Below are 22,151 nucleotides of genomic sequence, written 5' to 3'. Positions count from 1 at the left end.
ATGATATGACAAAAGGATGATTAAACATTTATCTGTTAGAGTGATTGTAATCCCAACTTTCCTGACATTCATGTGTCTTTTGTTAAATTCTTTGCATAGCTTTACATTTCCTTTTCCCATCTTAACCCATGAGTTGCTCATAGATACAAGCTTTTAAATAAGGCTAGGTGCTTATTAAAATTATCTACATACTGATAGAGCTGAGTTAGATAACTTTAATCCGCCCCAACGACTCCAGCCCACTGATAGATGAATAAAAATACTGTATAGTGTAGTAGTTGAACATATTCCCATTATTTAGCTTCTTTTAGGGAATTTCAATTAATTTTTTTTCCTTAAGGAAAAGGTTTTTTTAAGTTCAGCCATCCAGATAAACTACAAAAATTGCAATGATTTTTCTCAATGAAAGTTTTTCTCTCATGTCTGAGACCATGGTAAATTCTAGAGCATTTGGGGTGGGGGAATTCCATAAGGTGATTTAGGAATTCAGATTTCTCTGATTTATTGCTATACTATCCACTAATTAACATTATTAATGCTGATATTTTCCCACAAAGTGGTGATTTAGTAAGCAAAGCATGATTTGTAAATCCACAGTAAGTGGTTTACAGGTTATAAAATAATTTGTTTACATTAATTCATTTATTTCTTATAGTAAAAAGGTAAGAGCAGTTGGTCTTTGATATTTAATGTCATTGCCTAAGAATCTGCAATGTGTTGACAATTTAAAAATATACTATATAATTTTTCCAATAAAATCAATGTATGTATATAACTAAAATAGGTTCTTCAAGCTTCTGATGGTTTCAGTGGTTCACATATTTATGTGTGTATATCTGTACATATGTGTGTATATATATATGATTTGTCTATCTATCAACTTATCTGTCCATCTGTGTATCATCAACTTATTTATTTCCCTCTGTTTCATGAGAGACTTAAGACACATAACAAGGGCATGTAAATATAAAAATGAAATTATTTTGTATAGTATAATAGTTTGTATAATTATTATAAAAATTAACCATGTAATTGTGTAAATATATAATTTTTATTATTTTTTTAAATGTAAGTAAAATCATAAGTGATTTAATGATAATCATGATGATCATAAAATGAACAAACCTTTTAACAACTATTTTTGTTACAAATAGATCATTACTAGTAGCCTGTTATCTATTCAGTTTGTTATTTATGCCTTCCCTGGTGACCACTCTTCTGTCTTATAACAGTATAAATTTTGTTTAGTTTTGAAATCTATATGGATAGTATCATACAACATATTTTATTATATGTGGCTTGTTTCAGTATACATTTTTATGTTCATCTATACTGTTGCATATATTTTCAGCTTGTTCCTAATTTATCTCTATGTAATTATTTGTAGTATTATAAGCATTATATGTATATGTGATAGTTTACTTACGTATTCCACAATTCAATTTATTTTACTTTCAATTTTTAACAAATAGAAATTATTTGTTCTGAACAATTTTGCATATGTATTTTGGTAGACATGATCATACATTCAGGTTGGCATATAATATTTATTAAGGTACTTGGCCATAGGGTTTAATGATACTACTCAACCTTAGATAACACCAAATAGTTTTCCAAAATGCTTATATCACTGTCAGTGTTTGAGAGTTCCTGTTCACGTACATCCTCACCATAATTAACATTATGAGTAATTTTAATTTTAGCTAGTTTGAAGGTATGTGATTATTATTGCTGTTACTTAATATTTCATTTCCTGATTATAAATGGTTGGAACACTGGTGAAAAGGATGACCTAGAGAGGAAAAAAAGAAAAAAGACATGTAACATACCAAAGAGCAAAAATAAGAATTACAGCAAATTTTTCATCAAAATTATGTAAGCCATAGATGTATTAAAAGTAAAAAAGAGAAATATATAATGTGAAAATACTAATTATAAGAAAACTGGAATGACTGTATTTACATTGGGGCACAAAGTAGGTGACAGAGCAAGAAATATAACCAGGGATAGAGAGAAACATTACAAAAACATAAAGGAGTCAACTTGTCGGGAAGACATAATATTCCTAAATGTTTTTGTGCCTAAAACCAGAATTTACACCAAGCAAAAGTTGATAGAGCTGAAAGGACAAATAGATCTGAAATTACAGATGGATGCTTTATCACTCTTTGCTTAGTAACCAATGGGGTAAGAAGACAGAAAACACTAAGAACATAGAAACTCTTCAAACTGTCAACCAAATTGTCCCTATTTACATTTAAAATATTCAGTTCAACTATGGGAGAATATGTATTCTTTTCAAGCTTTCAAATAAATATATAGCAAAATGTTGATTAACTTGAATCAGTGTAGGAAACATCTAACCATTTTTGCCCTCAAATTTTTATCCATAAATACAGACAAAATTAATTATCTCTAGGAACTTTAGATGTGAAAAACAGTGGCTTAGTGTGCCCCATTGAACTTGGATATTAACATAAATTAGCTCTTCATTCTATTTGGGTATCAAAATGCATCTTTTAATTTGGGAATATTTATTATGTCTCAAAATCACCTGGAGGACTTGTTAAATACTGATTGTTTGGACCTAACTCTAGAGTGTCTGATTTAATAGTTCTCTGATAGGTCTTGTGAATTTAATTTCTAACAAGTTCCCCGGTAAAAATAATGCTTCTGGCCAAGGAACTACACTTTGAAACTATTGCTTAAGGCATATTGTTATGATTTGATAAGTTTAAAAATACTTATTTAATCTTGTCATAAGAGATAGTTGGAGGAAAAGGAGTCATAATTGCTATATGTAACATTTATCAGTAATGACAAATTACATTGTCCTTTTAAAATTTTTTAAAAATCTATACAATTTTTAAAGGTTACACTCCATTTACAGTTACTACAAAATATTGGCTATATTCCCCATGCTGTATAATAATACATACCTACAGCTTGTCTTATACACAATGGTTTGTACCTTCCACTCCCCCATCCCATATTGCCCCTCATTGGTGATCACTAGTTTGTTCTCTATATCTGTGAGTCTATTTCTTTTTTGTTATATTCACTAGTTTGATGTATTTTTTAGATTCCACATATAGATGATATCATACAGTATTTATCTTTCTCTAGCTTACTTATTCTACTCAACATAATGCCCTCCCAGTCTTTTTTTGTGTATAGAAAATAGATAAATGTCCTTCTCCTGCATTAAAATAAAGTCCTACATTCAAAATTCACTCATATGTTGGAATGCTATTTCATAAGGAATAATCTGTAAGAATTAAAATACAGACAAGAATTTTTAGTTCATCCATAATATAGTTATACTATATTTTATGTTTCCATTGTAACCAAGAGAATGCAAATGCTATTGGATAAACAGTTTATCACAATGACATTTATTCGTAAATCATTTTTTAGCTTGAAAAATTATCTAAACTTCATTATTAAAAGTTTGCTTTTCTTCTTTTGTGCTTAGCTGCAATTTTAATTAGCTGCAATATCTTTTTTCCTTTACAACTTTTTTTTTTTTATTACTTAAATGACAGTAATTAAACTTTCAGTGAAAGGAACATTCAGAACACATAGAAGAATACGATGCATGTGGAAATTTTGGCTTTTATGCTATGCCAAGTGCAGGGGAACTATGAAATATGTGAGAATGATAGAACATAATACATTGCCTTGAGGATAATTGATTTTAGCTAGTGATTGCAAAATCTTTTTTTTCCAACTGCTCCATGTAACTCTGGTATTAATATATGTCTATTTTATTTGTTTGCAGATTATTCTCCAAATGTGAGTATCTGTCAAATCCAAGTATCTTTTTTACTACCAATGTCAAAACATTGTTATTTCTGAATATGGCATTCTAGAGAAACTACCTTTGGCTAGATCATTTATTATATAATTACAGGTGCCCAGTTTACTTATTCACTCATACAGTAAACACTTACTGCATTTCTATTCCTCATCAGGAATTGTACTATCTAGGATTTGCAAACACAAGAATTATGTTATAAATTTCCTTGAATATATTCATATAGAGAAACATAGAAGCAAGTAATTTCAAGACAATTTAAGGAAAATATTATGAAGATTAAAGTAAAAATGAAAATTATGAAAGATTTATCTTACTTTTTTTCTGTTAATTAAGTAGTTTCCATTGTTATCCCTGTTTTCATCTTAGTTCCCAAGGGCAACATCTGATCAAGCTGCAGATCAAGGAGTTGTACCTAGGCAGTTTGGCTCCAAACTTAGTTCTTTTAACCACTGCACATGTAGCTCATAATCTTTCTATTTGCATAAACAAGTCTGAAGGGTTATATGATCACAGAGAAACAACACTGACAAAGAATTCAGAGAGTAACATTTTATAGAAAGTTGATACTTAATCTCCTTTTTGAGGGGTGAGATGTAAATGCATATCAATAAACCATAGAAATATAAAAAATCAAGGTGTAAGGGAGAAAGAAAAGTAGTTTACTATGAAACAACTGAAAGAAAAAAAAGTGTTGGAAGATGACGTTGAGATTTAGATAAAAGTAAGTTTAGTATAATATCTGTATGCAAAGAAAAGATGTTTAGATGATGTAGAGGAGGAAGCAAGTGCACAGTTTAGACAAAACAGTGACGTGGAAAGAGTGTTGGCATGGAAGTCAGGACTTAGGTATAAATTTCCACGTAGTGTCTCTATCACGCTACATAAGGTCCAAATCTCATTTTCAGGATTCCTAACTGTAAACGAAAAGTATTGAGTTTGATGTTCTTTTCAGATCCTTTTCTATACAATCATCACATAATTTTATTATTAAAAATTCCCCTTATTACACATGAAACATACTTTCATTTTCTATTCTATTTTATTCTACTTTAATATATTCTATCTTATCATTTAAATTGAAGTACTGGCACAGATTTTTAAACAAATTCTGTAACCCAGAAGCAAGTTATATACTGCAGTTGTAAAAACTGATCCACTACAACCTTTTTATTTTAAAACTAAGGAAAGACATTCAGACAATTGAATTACTTAATAATGATGACTTATTCCTAATTTTAGCTAAAACTGACCTGAAATTCCTTTGTAAAGGAGTGATACTCAGCGTTAAAGAATGATTTTTATAATATAGGTATATAAATACATAGTTACTTTGTAATAACTTGGAAATAATCATTATATCTTGGTAATTCCCATAACAACATCAAGTACCATTCACACTTCTCTTACAAGATTTCCAAATGGTAGAAACAAGCTGTTCAACTTTAAATATACATATGAACAGTTATTTGCACTTATTTATTTATTTCTTCCAAGAGGATGGTCATAAATCCTCTGTCATTAGACACATAAATGTCTACAAAGTGGAAGATTTCCATCTTTTTATAGTATTTCAATAATACAGAGTGAGTAATTTATAAATTAAATGCAGGCTTTTGGTAGAATACACATGCATATAGATATCTGCAGCTGCTATTCTGAGTTTTCTTTAATTCCTGAGGGAATGAGATTCTAATTATGATGTGCCCAAGAGCTGATGTTTACAGGAGAATCTGTATTTTTCTTGTATATGTGTGAAATTATATGAAGCCAGAAATCTGTTTTATAACTGATTTCATGTCAGAGTTACTTATGCACAAGTATAAGTATATAATTTAAAACTGTATTATACCTGTGATTATAACTCTGAATAGTTGTTCATTACATTTACTGCATATAATTGTGGTGAGAATTATGTACAATTTTATATAAAGAGTACCCCTAGCCAGTACTTGGTATATAATAATTATTCAAGGGTTATTTCTTTCTTTCTCTTTTGTTTAGCAATTTGGAAGTAAATATGGTTCTTCAGAATTGTTTTCCAATGGGTATAAAGTTTCTGTTATGATGAATAAATTCTCGATCATATAAGATGAAGGAGTTCTAGGGATGAATAAGCTCTAGAGATCTGCTTACAACACAGCACCTATAGATTTCAGTGTATTTATCCTGAACTTTGTTTGCTTAAACAAAGCATTTAAGAACCATCCCTAGATCAATAGGAAGGATTACTACAAAAAGTAATATAAAATGGTAAAATTACAAAATAAAGTTAAGTTGCATGCTTGACATAACCTTAACATATGATATGAAAAGAGAAAGAAAGGGAAATGGGTTTATCACACCAATGTGGATTTATTCAACCATTATTTATAAACCATACTTTAGGTATTAGGGTCTTGCCAGTGTCTCAAATTCAAGGAAGAAAAAAATGTTATCCCTCTCCTCCATAGCTTATAGTCTAGTGGTGTTGAGGGTGATGTATAAGAGAACAGACAATGACAATATGGTGTAGTACTAGTGTAAAAAGTTTATTGAATGCTCTGAACAGGCAAGTTACAGCTTTGTTTTGCTCCCATCATTGGCTTCAGACAAGCTATTTCAAATCACCTGCTTCTAGTTTTTAGGGTGTCTCAGATGCATTCAGTAATTTAGAATTGTCCAATTGGAGAAGGAGGTGCCGTGCTCCCCTTCTTGCAGGCATTCTGAATATCTAGACTGGTTCTTTTAGAGACATTATCTTTGAAAATTGATCCTTTGAAGATGGATTAATGATAGGCCCAACTTAGACATCAGTAGTCAACAGAGAGTATCAGCAAAAGTGACAGAATGAATGAAGGTTTTTGTCACAATTCCTGCATGTCATCTTCAAAACTACAGAAACAGTTTGGCCCTTTTCAAAGAAGGAGTCTCCACAGGCCACCATAATATGCTTTATTCTCTGAGTTCACTCCAGCAGATAGGTGGAAACAGACACATTTGCTTCTTTGGATATAACTGGACAAAATACATTCATCAGGGGACTGTCAAGTATCAGTGTTCTACCATTTGGTTTTCTATAGAAAGATAGAAAATCATTGCTTGGATGACTGAAATGGGGCACTGAAGAGTTTAAGAAGAATGCTGAACGAGAACGAATTATTATTTTGTACCCCAAGTAAGTAAAGTGTAGAATGTAGGTTTTTACCTTAAAAGACTAGGAACTCATAGGCATAAAGTAAAAGGTTTAGGTATCTAGGAAATACTTCATTTCTTTATTCCTGGCATTGATTAAGAGAGGAGAAATCTGGCTGGTATGCTATGGAATGGTACTGATGAGTTGGTTTTAAATTTATGAACTATGGTCCAGGATGATTATTGAATGATGAATTGCTGACTGAGGATTTGTGCATATTTTGAGAAATAGAAAAGTGGTGTTTGCTTATAGCTTAGGTAACCACACTCATATAATGCTTTGATATTTCAGTAATGACCAGACCTCACAATAACATGTTCATCTCTGTTTTCTTTGTGCCAGACATAAACTTCTGATAATTTGTTTATTAATCAGATCTTCCTCAGCTTGTGGATAACTAGAAGTTAGCTCTGTGTAGGAATGATTTATTTCTGAGTTTAGGCTTGTACTAAATGGAAACAGTATCATCAAGACAGATGAGTTCCTGTTACTGAGTATATATGAACAGAAATTGCTTCAAAAACCTGGGTAAATCTTTGCAGCAAGCCGTTAAGTCACTTGCAAAAGGAGATGGTTTTGATAGAGCCAGAATACCTGGTACCACAAGGCCTATGCCATTCAATTTCCCTAGAGATCATTTATAAGTTATAAAAGAGAAAACTGGAAAACATGAGGCATTTGCCTGATACTCTTTTAATATCTTAATTTTTGTTATGAGAAGTTAAGCATCTGTTACTTTGTAAATACACACATAAATACATATACACACATATAGGGAGATTGTATACACAATACACAAAACACACACACATATGCATATATATATATATATATACACACACATACATACATATATCTTTATATATATGGAAAGAGAGGGAGACAGAGATAGACAGACAAAGAAAGGTAGAAATAGAGGTAGAGAGAGAGAATATATATTATTACTAAGGAAGAATTCCATCAAAAGGAAGTACTGTACCCATAAAAACATGATATGTGAAATATTATGTAAGTATTTTATCAGAGAATTATGTAATATGTTGAGTAAGGACAATACTATACTCACATAATAAGGTCATTCACTTACATAAATTAAAAATAAATAAATGGAGAGTCTAATCGCTATTAAACATTTTAACTGACTTATTTTAAGAATATATGTCCTACTCCTTCACTTCACTTTTATTAAAATACTTCCATCATGGTATTGAAATTGCTACATCTCAAAGGATCTTTTTAAGTATACTGTAGGTCAAAACATACACAGTTGGAGGAAATTTTAGAGTTAAATTGCATTTTTTTTAAAGACTGACCTTTGAAAATATTAGTTGTTAAAATTTCAAAAAGTGGTTCAATTCACAAGATGCTATATGGTCATTTATTTCATAAACCATGAAAAAATACCACTTTCAGCATGTAAAATATATGGGCTGAGTAAAAAAGTGAGGCAGAAATTGCATTAGAAAAAAAAGAAAAATTTAAAAAAATCAATTTCTCAGTCTCTGGACAGTACTAAATTTCTGAAGGATGTATTTGACTGGGCTGTCTGCAAACTGATCCATTGAGTTGCCAGTTGTAGGTCTAGATCAATCTATAACCAACTGTATGTTTATACATATACATGTGTGTGTGTGTGTGTGTGTATGCAATGTATGTAATATATACAGCATATTGTATAGCATACTGTACTTTCAGGAATATGTTTTTTGCCCTGAGAAAGCTTCCTCAGCTGTAAAACACAAACTCACTTTGTATGCAGCATCTATCTGGACTACTCCACATCACACTTGCGGGACTTGGGAGGTAAGAGGAACTGATACAGACATTGGAGCACATGCTACATGTTGTCCATGATAATAAGTCCTTCGTCTCTGACTAGGAGTATCCTGTCTTCTGCCTGAATCCATGGTGTTGCAAGCTCATTAAAATCTCAGAACCTTTACAGCATTAGGTTTTCTGTCATCTTACTTGTCAGTAATAAGGCTTTGTAGATTTTTTGTTTGTGTTTATTTGTTTTTGGTATTCTTTATGTCCTTAGAGATATTATAAAAAAAGGTTGGAGGAGATGAAACAATTCAATTTTAGATTAAAAGAGAGAAAAGCAATTCTATTTTAAATTAGAAGTTCTCCTAGCATTTAATTTAATTGGGATTGAGCTAAGCTTTTCTTCAAAGAGCTATAAGAGACCTTCATAAATCATTTAGTTCTGTCCCTTTGCCTTCAGACAATTGAATACCTCAAACTAATGTGGTAATATTCAATCTTGTTCTTTACTCAGTACTAAGATAAGCAAGGATCAATAGGCAAGTTCACTTAATTACAACTATTAACTATTTATAAGTCTGATTGTATTATCTCCAGTGGTTACTGACTCCATGTATATTTTCTTCACCATAGCACTGGCTGACAAACTTACTGTGACTGATTTGTAGAGTAACACAAGTATCATCCATGAGCCAGCCCCGCCCCCCCAATAAAAACAACAATAAAAACCACAGTAATTTTTAACAGAATTCACAGACATATGTTATCAGATCTTTGCACTATCTTGTGACTTATGTGTCACTTTGTAGAAAAATTGATTCATCAATTAATTCATTTAATGAAACAGACTATATAGTACTTTCTACTATATACCTGGTTTTATGATGATTGAGTGACCAGTATGTGTTAAACACTGTTCTAGGACTCAGTCTACCTTGGTGATCAAAACAAACACAAGCCCTGCTGTCAGACATGTTACCATTGCCGGTAACTGTTACCGTTCTTCTGGAGGACATGTGCTTCAGAGTTACCTCACCTGTGGGGCTGAGGAATTGAGTTACACATGCCTCAGTTCTCATGACACATCAATATGTATTGTTCCCAGAGGATGCTAACATTTTCAGTGTTTCTGGCTTCTGAGGACAAAGTTATAACAAGCTTAACTGGCACAGGGACTTTCAGGAAAACAGATGCATATGCTAGTAGTTGGAAATTGAACCAATCTTCTCTCATAGTGCTATATCCTGAGGGAAAATGGCTGGGAAGTGACAGCATATCTACAATCTACTTCTACACAGCCCAAAGCAATGCATGTTTATGTTCATGCCAGACTGTCACTGAATTTTCAAGGCAGTGTCTGGTCACAATTTCTTTTAAGTAAATGACAGCAGCAGAATTAGTGAGATGATACAGTTCCTGGTGCTATATATATTCTTGAGGATGGTTACTGAATGAATATCTGTGTCCCCCTCACACCAAATTCATGTTGAAAGCCTAATTTCCAAAGTTACAGTATGAGGAGGTGGGGACTTAGGAAAGTAAAGTCATGAGACTGGAGCCCTCATGAATGAAATGATTCTCCTTATAAAAAGGAATCCATAAAGCTCTCTTATTCTCTACCAAGTGAGGATACAAAGAGAAGGTGACCACCTGCAACCCAGCTCTTTTTATTAAACCAATGATATTAAACTAGTCTCATTTGCTAAAGATTTACCTAAATTATGTGTACTTGAAAAACATTTGGGATAATTTCTATATTTCTGGGAGTTTTAGGATTATTTAATTTATATAAGTAATTATTTTGTGTCTAAGCCAATTAGAAAAGGTCTCCTTTGTGAAATCCTTTAAGAGGTTTCATAAATTAGTATAACATCATCCAGAGGAAGGCTAATATCACATATGCATAACATACATATATACAAAAATATGTAAACATACAGTCATATACAAATAAGGATCATATAGCTTTCATTCAAAAATTTTAGCTATAAGTCACACATAAACAAAAATTCCAGGAGAGAAGCAAGATGGCAGAGTAGAAGGACGCTTGTAGCTCACACTCTCCCACAAATACACCAAAACTCACATCTACGGACCTACTCAGCCAACCAGAGCACCTGCCGAACTCCAACAAAACATCGCCCTCTTCGAAAGACGAAGACGCCAAAAATCTGGTAGGAGAAAAGGAAAAAAGAAAGAAGAAAAAGCAAAACAGTGCGGGACCAATCCCGCGGGAAGGGAGCGGCAAAGAAGGACTGGTGCTTGTTCGCTGGGTCTCCCCTCTCCAACGGAGAGGCCAGTGGGACAGAGGGGGAGCCTCTGAGGCTCAGATCTGCCCCAAGCACCCCTTGACTGACAGAACTGAGTTAAATGGGCACAAAGGGTCCTCGCGACACCCAGCCTGAGACATGAGCCAGCAGCTGGGGCCGGAGGACTGGGGAGGCTGCACTGAGTCAGCCCCAGGGGACTGCAGGGTGCTGTGTGCTGTGACTAGGAGGGGATATGGAGCAGAACAACCTTGGTCCCCCATAAATTGTGCAAAAAGCAAAGCAGCATGGCTGGTGTTCCCTGGGGGGAGGGGCGCCATAACCTTTGTCTCCTGAGACCTGCGCCGCCATTACTTGCGCTTCTCGTAAGAATAGAGGTGGGCGCAGCCACAGCTGCCATCTCCTCCTGTGCGCAGCACCCGGGCAGGGGTGGGGGTGGGGCTGAGACCTGAATCCGTACATGGGGGCTCTGCAACTTCCTACGCAGGACTGAGACTTGTTTATAGCCCGAGGCGCCTCAGAGAACTTACGCCACCAAGACAAATGAGGAGCTGAGATTTGGCACAGAGCAGGGCCGGGGCCGTTCCATGGTTTTCCCTGAGCCTGCCTTCAGAGCGCCTACTCGAGGCAGAGTGGGCAGCTGCAGAGAGCAGCAGAGCGGCAGCAACCTGCCTTCCTGGCAAGAATGCAGCACCTGACCACGGTGCTGGGAAGGGGCGCGATCCACCCACCTGCCTCGCCTGAGTGCAGCATCTGACTGCGGCATCAGGAGGGGAAGTGGTGTGCCCACCGGGTATGAGCTCAGCACCTGACCCAGTGTTGGGAGGGGGTGCAATCTGCTAGCCAACAGCCACTGGGAGCAGCACAGATGAGTGTGCCAACAGAGGGCCTCTGGAAACAGCAAGCTGAGTTCATGAAACAGGCTGAAGACACAAAGACCTCTCAATAAAATCATTAAGAGCACACCATCTCCAGGTGAACTAGATAACATACTCCTTAAGCCACAGTGCCAGAGAGATATGAGCAATATGAAGCAGAGGAACCACTCCCAATTAAAAGATCAAGAGAAATCCCCTGAAAGCACTATCAAGGAAATAGACATTGATGGCCTGCTAGATCAAGATTTCAAAAAAGGACTGATCAAAGTACTGAAGGAACTAAAAGAAATAGTGTTTAGAGATATAAAATATGTCAAAAATGAAATAGAAGCTATAAAGAAGAACCAAGTAGAATTAGTAAACTCATTTGCTGAGGTGAGAGCTAACCTAAAGGCTGTGCAAAGCAGGCTAGATAATCCAGAGGAACGAATAAGTGACCTAGAAGACAGGACAACAGAAAGCACCCAATCAGAACAGCTGAGAGAAAAACAGATAAAAAACAATGAAAACAATATAAGGGGCCTATGGTATAATATAAAGCATGCCAATCTACGCATAATGGGGGTTCCAGAAGGGGAAGAAAGAACAAACGGGATTGAAAAGGTATTTGAAGAAATCATGATGAAAACTTCCCAAACCTAAAGAAGAAATCAGATATCCAAGTACAGGAAGCACAGAGGGTTCCAAACAAGGTGAACCCAAACAGACCTACACCAAGACATATCATAATCAAGATGGCCAGAGTCAAGGATAAAGAAGTGATCCTAAAGGCAGCAAGAGGAAAAACAAAGAGTGAGTTACAAGGGAACCCCCATAAGGCTCTCAGCGGATTTCTCTACACAAACACTACAGGCTAGAAGGGAGTGGCAAGATATATTCCAAGTCCTGAATGAAAAAAAAGATGCAGCCTAGGATACTTTATCCAGCAAGGCTATCCTTTAGAATAGAAGGAGAGATAAAGAACTTCACAGACAAGCAAAAACTAAAAAAGTTTAGCAACGCTAAACCCATGCTAAAAGAAATATTGACAGATCTACTCTAAACAGAAAATAAGCAAGGTGCTACAAAAATGAGAAACTCATAACTGGAAAGGTGATAACTACCATGAATTACAAATAGAATAAACACAAAACTGTAAAAGAAGACATCTGTATCATTAACAGTGGGAGAGGGAAGCAAGGAAAGCCACTGGGGAAAACAGTATGGAGATTCCTCAAAAGACTAGGAATAGACTTACCATATGACCCAGGAATCCTGCTCCTGGGCATATATACAGAAGGAACCCTACTTCAAAATGACACTTGCACCACAGTGTTCATAGCAGCACTGTTTACAATAGCCAAGACATGGAAACAGCCTAAGTGTCCATCAACAGATGACTGAATAAAGAAGAAGTGGTATATTTATACGATGGAATACTATTCAGCCACAAAAACCGACAACATAACGCCATTTTCAGCAACATGGATGTTCCAGGAGAATGTCACTCTAAGTGAAGTAAGCCAGAAAGAGAAAGAAAAATACCATATGAGATCGCTCATATGAGGAATCTAAAAAAAAAAAAAACATAAATACAAAACAGAGATAGACTCATAGACATAGAATACAAACTTGTGGTTGCCAAGGGGGTGGGGGATGGGGTGGGAATGGACAGACTGGGATTTTAAAATGCAGAATAGATAAACAAGATTATACTGTATAGCACAGGGAAATATATACAAGATCTTGTGGTAGCTCATAGTGAAAAAAAATGTGACAATGAATATATATGTTCATGTATAACTGAAAAATTGTGCTCTGCACTAGAATTTGACACAACATTGTAAAATGACTATCACTCAATAAAAAAAGGTTAAAAAAAATAAATTCCATCCTTTATATAAAAGAGGTGGCTCTTTGCCTTGCTTTATATTTTTGTCTGACAGATGTTTCTGAAAGGTAGGACAAGTTGAGGTTACCTGTTTAATATGAGGGCTAAAGCTTCCCACCAATATTTATGAAGGAGATTAAGATTTTATTTGTCCCCATTATGTAATCTTATGGAGGTAGTAGACTAAATTTGGAGTGAGATACTGAGGAGAACCTAAGTGGGCGTATGGCTGTCTCCAAAGCTCTTGGAGTAGATCCAACTAGCCTTTTCAGCCTTAGTGGTTGCTTTTGGGATTCTTGAGTCCTTAGAGAGCTGCTGATGGGGATAAAGGGCCAAAATTTCACATACTATGGAAACCTGAGGTGCTGGAGTGGAAAGTGAAAGGTGTGTCAGGAGTGAACAGAGGGATGAGGGGGTAGAGGATTTGAAGGAGAACATATTTAAGGCATCTGAAGGGAAGATCAAAGATGATAAAAGGGAAAAGGAGCAGGGATGATGGGAAGAGAGAGGTTTAGGAAAAGCCAGTTGGGGGAGAACTTAAGTTCTCCCCAAAAGGACATTGGAATTCCAAATTATCTTTAGTCAAATCATACCAACAAGGAAGGAAGCAGGCAAAGTTAGCACCATAGTGATGGAGCAAATGTCATCAAGAGGATTCAGAGGTGGAGAATCAGAAGAGTGAAAATTTCCAGTGGAGAAAGGAGGCACCAAAATAATAGCAACAAAAAGACGAAAAATCCTAAAAAGATCTAAAAAGAAAAATAATCCAAACAGGATCTCTACAAAGACAATACTCTAAATGCCGAAGAACCAAAGTTTAGTCAAAGGCGATCTCAGCGGAAATCTCCTGTATTCTAAACCAGTGATAACGTTCAAACAAAGAAGGCGGGGTCTCCAGTGCAGCCTCAAATGTATACTTAGAATTCTAAGAATCACAAACTATCCTACTATGCTTCACTTGGCTTTCATCTAGAGCACTGAATCAGGAGTGCAACTTATAATTAATAAAGTTTCTAATAGTTCCTAATAGGTATAATAAATCACATACTTAAATTAAATTGGCAAACTTTAATTAACATATCCTTGTCTAGAATGTAGATTTATTTTATTGTTTTCTTGCATTGTCTTTACATCTTTATTATTATTACCATTTAATAAATTTGAGAGCTCATTACCAGCAGATATTATGCCTAAAAATAATGATTGATGCACATTTAGCTGTGCATTTTATTCTTTTTAGTTTTGACAGTTCTACCCTATTAAACATTTAAAGAAATATCTTGATTTAATGGTACACAATTTCCTAATTCTTAATATCTTTCTTACAGGTAATATTTCCCTAAAGAACTTAAACAGTGAGTAATCAATATATTCTCAAAAATTTATCTTCTCAATTGAAGCTGAATAGTTCAAATTATCTTTGGGAATATTAGATGGAAGAAATTTTTAAACAGAGTAATGTCCCTAAAAGGAGTAATTATATTCACAAGAAAATATTTTTCATTGCTGCTCAATATTATGAATTTTCTTTAACATATCTTTTTCTTTGAGGTGAGTCTATATATTAAGGTCTATTGTTAAGTGTTGTAAAAATGTCTTAATTTGTGTTGTGGTTGACATTAAGGGAAATAAGAAAATGTCTAAAGTATCTCAATAAATTGCTTAGACGTAAACTAGCTATTTTTAAAATATGTATAACATATAAAAGTTAATCCAAACTATAGGAGATTTATTAAACAATTCAAGCGCACCTCTTTAGATGCAAATCATTTTCTGCAGTTATTAAACAAGAATTTTAGTTTGCAGTATACCAAATCTTTTTTTCTTAATGATGCAACAAATACTATTCAAGGATAACTAGGATGAAACTACAAAATCTTTCTTTTTAAAGTGCTTCCAGCTATTTTGAGGTTATGCTGATGTTCTCTGTTCTCTTTTTCTTCTTTCTGGTCCAGGGGTTCATCTACTTTACTCCTCCTCTCTTTTGTCTGGTTGCACATATAGATTCTGTGCATTTCCACTATTTTAGGTTTGAACAGTCTTAGATAATAATTGTAGTGATCCGAAGATCAACACACAAACTGTTATACATAAAGAGCTTAGTTTTTCATTACTGCAATAATAAAGATAGAAAAACAGAAAAAGTTAAGTGTGTCCAGAGTATTAAAGGAGTATTTAGAAATCTTGAAATTTTTAAGTCTGGTCCTGGATACTTGCAAACACTATTAAAGTTATTAGTTTTAATTTATTTATTGTAAGTAAAATATTACTTTTAACTTATTTTATTATTTTACTACTTAATTGGATTGGTGACTATCGCTAATCTACCCTCTTTGCTGCAAACAGTTTGCCTTTTTCCGTGATTGTCTATCTTTTCAGTAAGACTATTGATCAAATCATGACAGAGTAATAGGTGCCATTTGTCTAAAGTTATTGGCAAATAAGTCACATCCATATAGGTCATCTCTGAACACTGTGATCTTCATTCACCTGAAATGCATCATGTCTTGGGTATTTCCTTACAAACTGTTTCTTCCCCTCTATAGTCTTCTTAATTGTGTTTGAGAGTTGAAGCAATAATTTTAATACTGCCCAATGTGGTTCTGAGTGTAGGGAAATTATATAATACATCGAGAGTATAAAAGGATGTAAAGAGAAGTAAGTTTTCTACACTTCACTCAGACTGGTAAAATGACACTAGTAGATTCTGATAAGTTTTACATGTATGTATATAATATTATATATAATCATACATTTATATATAATATGTATATAATGTATAATTATACAGTATATATACAATTATATAAATATATAATCATATATGTATAATATGTACAATTATATAAATATATAATTATACATATAATAGATACAATTATATAAATATATAATTATATATGTATAATATATGCATATATATATAAAAATTACCCAGATCAAATACTAAAAATGCTATGAAAATAGATACACTAAAAAATGAAACCAAACAAAAATAAAATTCTTGAAAAATGTAATCTACAAGTAGGTGGTAGGCAAAATAAAAAAGAGAAACAAAAATAAGGACAAATGGAAAACAAAAAATGAAAAGGCGGACTTCATCCTTACCATATCAATAATTATATTAAATGTAATGCTCAAAATATACCAATGAAAAGACAGAGATTGGAAGTATGGGTTAAACATTGCTCAACTGTATGCTATCTACTAGAAACTCACTACAAATATAATAATATAGTAATTTCAAATTAACAGGATAGAAAAATATTTATCATGCAAACAAATTAATAGAAAGAAAGTTGGAGTGTCTATGTTAATATCAGGAAAAGTAGATAAAATATTAATAAACTTACTAGTGACAGAGATAGACATTATATAATGAAGGGTCAACCTACCCAAAAAGTATAGCAGTAAAAGTGTATCCAGCAAAACATAGAAGTTCTTTGCTCACCTGTCTGCAAGCTGGAGGCCAGGAAAGATGGTATAATTCAGTTTGAGTCCAAAGGCCCGAGAGCCAAGAAGGCCAGGGTTGCTGATGGTTTAAATCCTACTCCTAAGACCAGAGAAGTTGAAATGAAATGTCCCAACTCAAGTGGGCAGGCAGGAAGCAAAAAGGAATGAATTCCTCCTTACTCCACCTTTTGTTCTGTTCAGGACCTCAAAGGATTGGATAATGCCCACCTATGTTGGGGAGAATAACCTTCTTTACTGAGTCAACTAAGTTAAACACTAGTATCATCTGGAAACACCCTCACAGACACACCCAGAAATGTTTAACCTGGCAACCCCATGGCTTGTCAAGTTGACACAAAATTCATCACCACAACACTTCTCTCAATACTTAATAGAAATAGGTTTTCTGAAAAGCCCTCCTTTATTACCCCCAGCATTATAACTATAAAGGAAATTGATTTCACAATTTAAAAATTTCTCAAACAAAATAATTTCCAGGGTCATATGATTTCACTGGAGAATTTATTAAATGATTAAAGGAGAATTAACACAAATTCTGTACAATTTCTTCCAAAAAATAAGGGTGAACCCTTCTCAATTCATTTTATGAAACTGATATGACCACATGCTACAAAAACCTGACAATTATACTACAGAAAATAAATTTAAAGAACAGTACCTTTCAAGAATATAAACACAAAAATCCTTAACATAGCATTAACAAAGAACTTTCAGCAATATATAAGATAAATTATACCTTATGTCCCCTAGATGGAGTTTATTCCAAGGATAAAAGTCTGGTTCAGTATTCAAGTATTAATTACTGTATTCCACCACATTAAAAAAAAATCTAAAGAAAAAATCATGTGATTATTTCAAATTATCCAGGAAGACATTTAATCAAATTCAATACCTGTTCATATAAAAACTCTCAGAAAAATAGAATTAGAGGTAAGCACACTAAATTTGGTTTAAAAAGTCTTCAGAAATCCTTTTGCTAACATTATACTTAATAGTGAAAAACCAAAATAGTCTCTTAATAACAGAAACAAGGACATTTGTGTACTTTCACCACTCTTTCACCATGGTGCTGGAAGTTCTAGCCAATGCAATAAGAAAAAAGGAAGGAAGGAAGGAAGGAAGGAAGGAAGGAAGGAAGCAAGCAAGCAAGGAAGGAAGAAAAGGTAAACAGACCAGAAAATAAGAAATGAAATAGTTTCTATTTGCAGATAACATAATTTTCCATTTAGAAAATTCCACAGATACGGAATAATCCTGGAATTTAATTAAGTTCATAAAGGATAATAAAAAATGAAAAGGCGTACTTAATCTGCCTTTATAAACTGACAAGTTTATAAGACTTGTGAAAGTTACAATTAGTGTACTTTCAAGGTGAAAGCTACAGTGAGGTAAGTCAGAGAAAGACAAAAGCTAAGGTGGTAATCACAATGCAGTATAAAATTGTATCAGATCAATACGTTGTACACCTTAAAATTATATAGTGTTATATATCAACTATATCTCAATAGAAATAAAGCAGGACATTTAGGAAAATAATTTTATTTTTTGTCATTTCATAGAACAGGTTTTAAAACAATTAGCAGGAAAACTTAGCTTCATTTAAGAAAGATTTTTAAAGATGACAATACTTATTCCACCCAAACAATTGATCATCATGCATATGTGAACTCTTGACGACTAATATTCTTCTAGAACAGGTAGGATGAACACGACTTAGTATAGTACAGAGATGAATGCTATATTAAATTGGAAATTTACTAGATATAATTTAAAGTTTCATATAACTGTTTTTCGCAAACAGGCCTTTCAGAGTTCCATGGTAAATAAAAGATCAGCATTAAAGTTTCCTAATTCTCATTTCAGGGCTTTAAATATTTAGAGTATAGTTTTTCCCAAGGCGAATAGTGTAGAACCAGAGACAATAATATTCCATGTATTTTCCCAAGAGAATTTTTCAAATCAATTTATACTTTAATTTCAGTAATAGAATGACTTATCCTGAAAATATTCTTACTAAAAATTTCTTAGTAATACTAGGGAGAAAATGTAAGAAATACAATTACCTTAACGGTAGAATAGACTTGTAAAAAACTAAGGATAATTCCAAGGCCAAATGTTGAAAAATTATAAATAATGCTACACTAGGTCTGATACGACATTTTACAATTTTTTTTCTGAACTAGAGGATTAGATTTTAAAAGCTACAGGAGTTTAGATGATAAGACCTCAGGCCATACTAAGTGACAGTTAGAAAATGAAATATCTACATGAAGGCAGCAGACTCAAATGGACATATCATAAGTGAGAATTTCTCATATTTTTTTAAATCTAGTATTTAATGATTTTGCTTTTTTACAGTCCATAGGGCTTATTCATATTTCACCGATGTACATGGACACACATACATACACATATATTTCTCCCTTGGTACTGTTTCAGATACAGTCCACATATTTTGATATGCTGTGTTTTCATTTTCATTCAAAATACTTTCTAAGTTTTCTTTTGATTTCTTCTCTGGCCACAGGATATTTATAAGTGTGATATTTAATTTCCAAATGAGGATTTTCCACACATCATTCTGTTCTTGATTTCTAATTTAATTCTGTTATAGTCAGGGTCGATACCTTGTATTATTTCAGTTCTTTTAATTTATCTAGCCTTGTTTTATGGCCCAGAATATGCTCCATCTTGGTAAATGTTCTATGTGCCTGTGAAAAAAATGCATATTCTACCTATATTAGATAGAATGTTTTATAAATATCAATTAGGTCAAGTTGATTGGCAGTGCTGTTTGTCTTCTATATCCTTACTGGTTATCTAAGATGGATATGGAGTATAATTGTGGATTTGTCTGTTTCTCCTTGTAGTTCTGTCAGTTTTTGCTTCATGCACCTTAAAGCACTGTTAAGTACGTTAACATTTAAGACTGTCATATGTCTTGATTAATTAATCTCTTTATTAGTATGAAATGACCTTTTTTTTTTTACCTTTCAACAGTTATTTTTTTTAACATTTTTTATTGATTTATAATCATTTTACAATGTTGTGTCAAATTCCAGTGTTCAGCACAATTTGTCAGTTATTCATGGACATATACACACTCATTGTCACATTTTTTTCTCTGTGAGTTATCATAACATTTTGTGTATATTTCCCTGTGCTATACAGTGTAATCTATTCTACAATTTGGAAATCCCAGTCTATCCCTTCCCACCCTCCACCCCCCTGGTAACCACAAGTCTGTATTCTCTGTCTGCGAGTCTATTTCTGTCCTGTATTTACGCTTTGTTTTTGTTTGTTTGTTTGTTTTTGTTTTTGTTTTTTAGATACCACGTATGAGCGATCTCATATGGTATTTTTCTTTCTCTTACTTCACTTAGAATGACATTCTCCAGGAGCATCCATGTTGCTGCAAATGACATTATGTTGTCGGTTTTTATGGCTGAGTAGTATTCCATTGTAGAAATATACCACCTCTTCTTTATCCAGTCACCTGTTGATGGACATTTAGGCTGTTTCCATGTTTTGGCTATTGTAAATAGTGCTGCTATGAACATTGGGGTGCAGGTGTCATCCTGAAGTAGATTTCCTTCCGGATACAAGCCCAAGAGTGGGATTCCTGGGTCATATGGTAAGACTGTTCCTAGTCTTTTGAGGAATCTCCACACTGTTTTCCATAGTGGCTGCACCAAACTGCATTCCCACCAGCAGTGTAGGAGGGTTCCCCTTTCTCCACAGCCTCTCCAGCATTTGTCATTTGTGGATTTTTGAATGACGGCCATTCTGACTGGTGTGAGGTGATACCTCATTGTAGTTTTGATTTGCATTTCTCTGATACTTAGTGATATTGAGCATTGTTTCATGTGCCTATTGGTCATTCATATGTCTTCCTTGGAGAATTGCTTGTTTAGGTCTTCTGCCCATTTTTGGATTGGGTTGTTTATTTTTTTCTTATTGAGTCGTATGAGCTGCTTATATATTCTGGAGATCAAGCCTTTGTCGGTTTCACTTGCAAAAATTTTCTCCCATTCCGTAGGTTTTCTTCTTGTTTTACTTCTGGTTTCCTTTGCTGTGCAGAAGCTTGTAAGTTTCATTAGGTCCCATTTGTTTATTCTTGCTTTTATTTCTTCTAGGAGAAAATTTTTTAAATGTATGTCAGATAATGTTTTGCCTATGTTTTCCTCTAGGAGGTTTATTGTATCTTGTCTTATGTTTAAGTCTTTAATCCATTTTGAGTTGATTTTTGTATATGGTGTAAGGGAGTGTTCTAGCTTCATTGTTTTACATGCTGCTGTCCAGTTTTCCCAACACCATTTGCTGAAGAGACTGTCTTTATTCCAATGTATATTCTTGCCTCCTTTGTCGAAGATGAGTTGACCAAAAGTTTGTGGGTTCATTTCTGGGCTCTCTATTCTGTTCCATTGGTCTATATGTCTGTTTTGGTACCAATACCATGCTGTCTTGATGACTGTAGCTCTATAGTATTGTCTGAAGTCTGGGAGAGTTATTCCTCCAGCCTCTTTCTTTCTCTTCAGTAATGCTTTGGCAATTCTAGGTCTTTGATGGTTCCATATGAATTTTATTATGATTTTTTCTAGTTCTGTGAAATATGTCCTGGGTAATTGGATAGGGATTGCATTAAATCTGTAGATTGCCTTGGGCAGTGTGACCATTTTGACAATATTGATTCTTCCAATCCAAGAGCATGGAATATCTTTCCATTTTTTAAAGTCTTCTTTAATTTCCTTCATCAATGGTTTATAGTTTTCTGTGTATAATTCTTTCACCTCCTTGGTTAGATTTATTCCCAGATATTTTATTACTTTGGGTGCTATTTTAAAGGGGATTGTTTCTTTACTTTCTTCTTCTGTTGATTTATCGTTAGTGTAAAGAAATGCAACTG

The sequence above is a fragment of the Camelus ferus genome, chromosome 4 (assembly GCF_009834535.1).
Source record: "Camelus ferus isolate YT-003-E chromosome 4, BCGSAC_Cfer_1.0, whole genome shotgun sequence".
Classification (NCBI taxonomy): Eukaryota; Metazoa; Chordata; class Mammalia; order Artiodactyla; family Camelidae; genus Camelus; species Camelus ferus.
Note: the sequence above shows the minus strand (reverse complement) of the source record.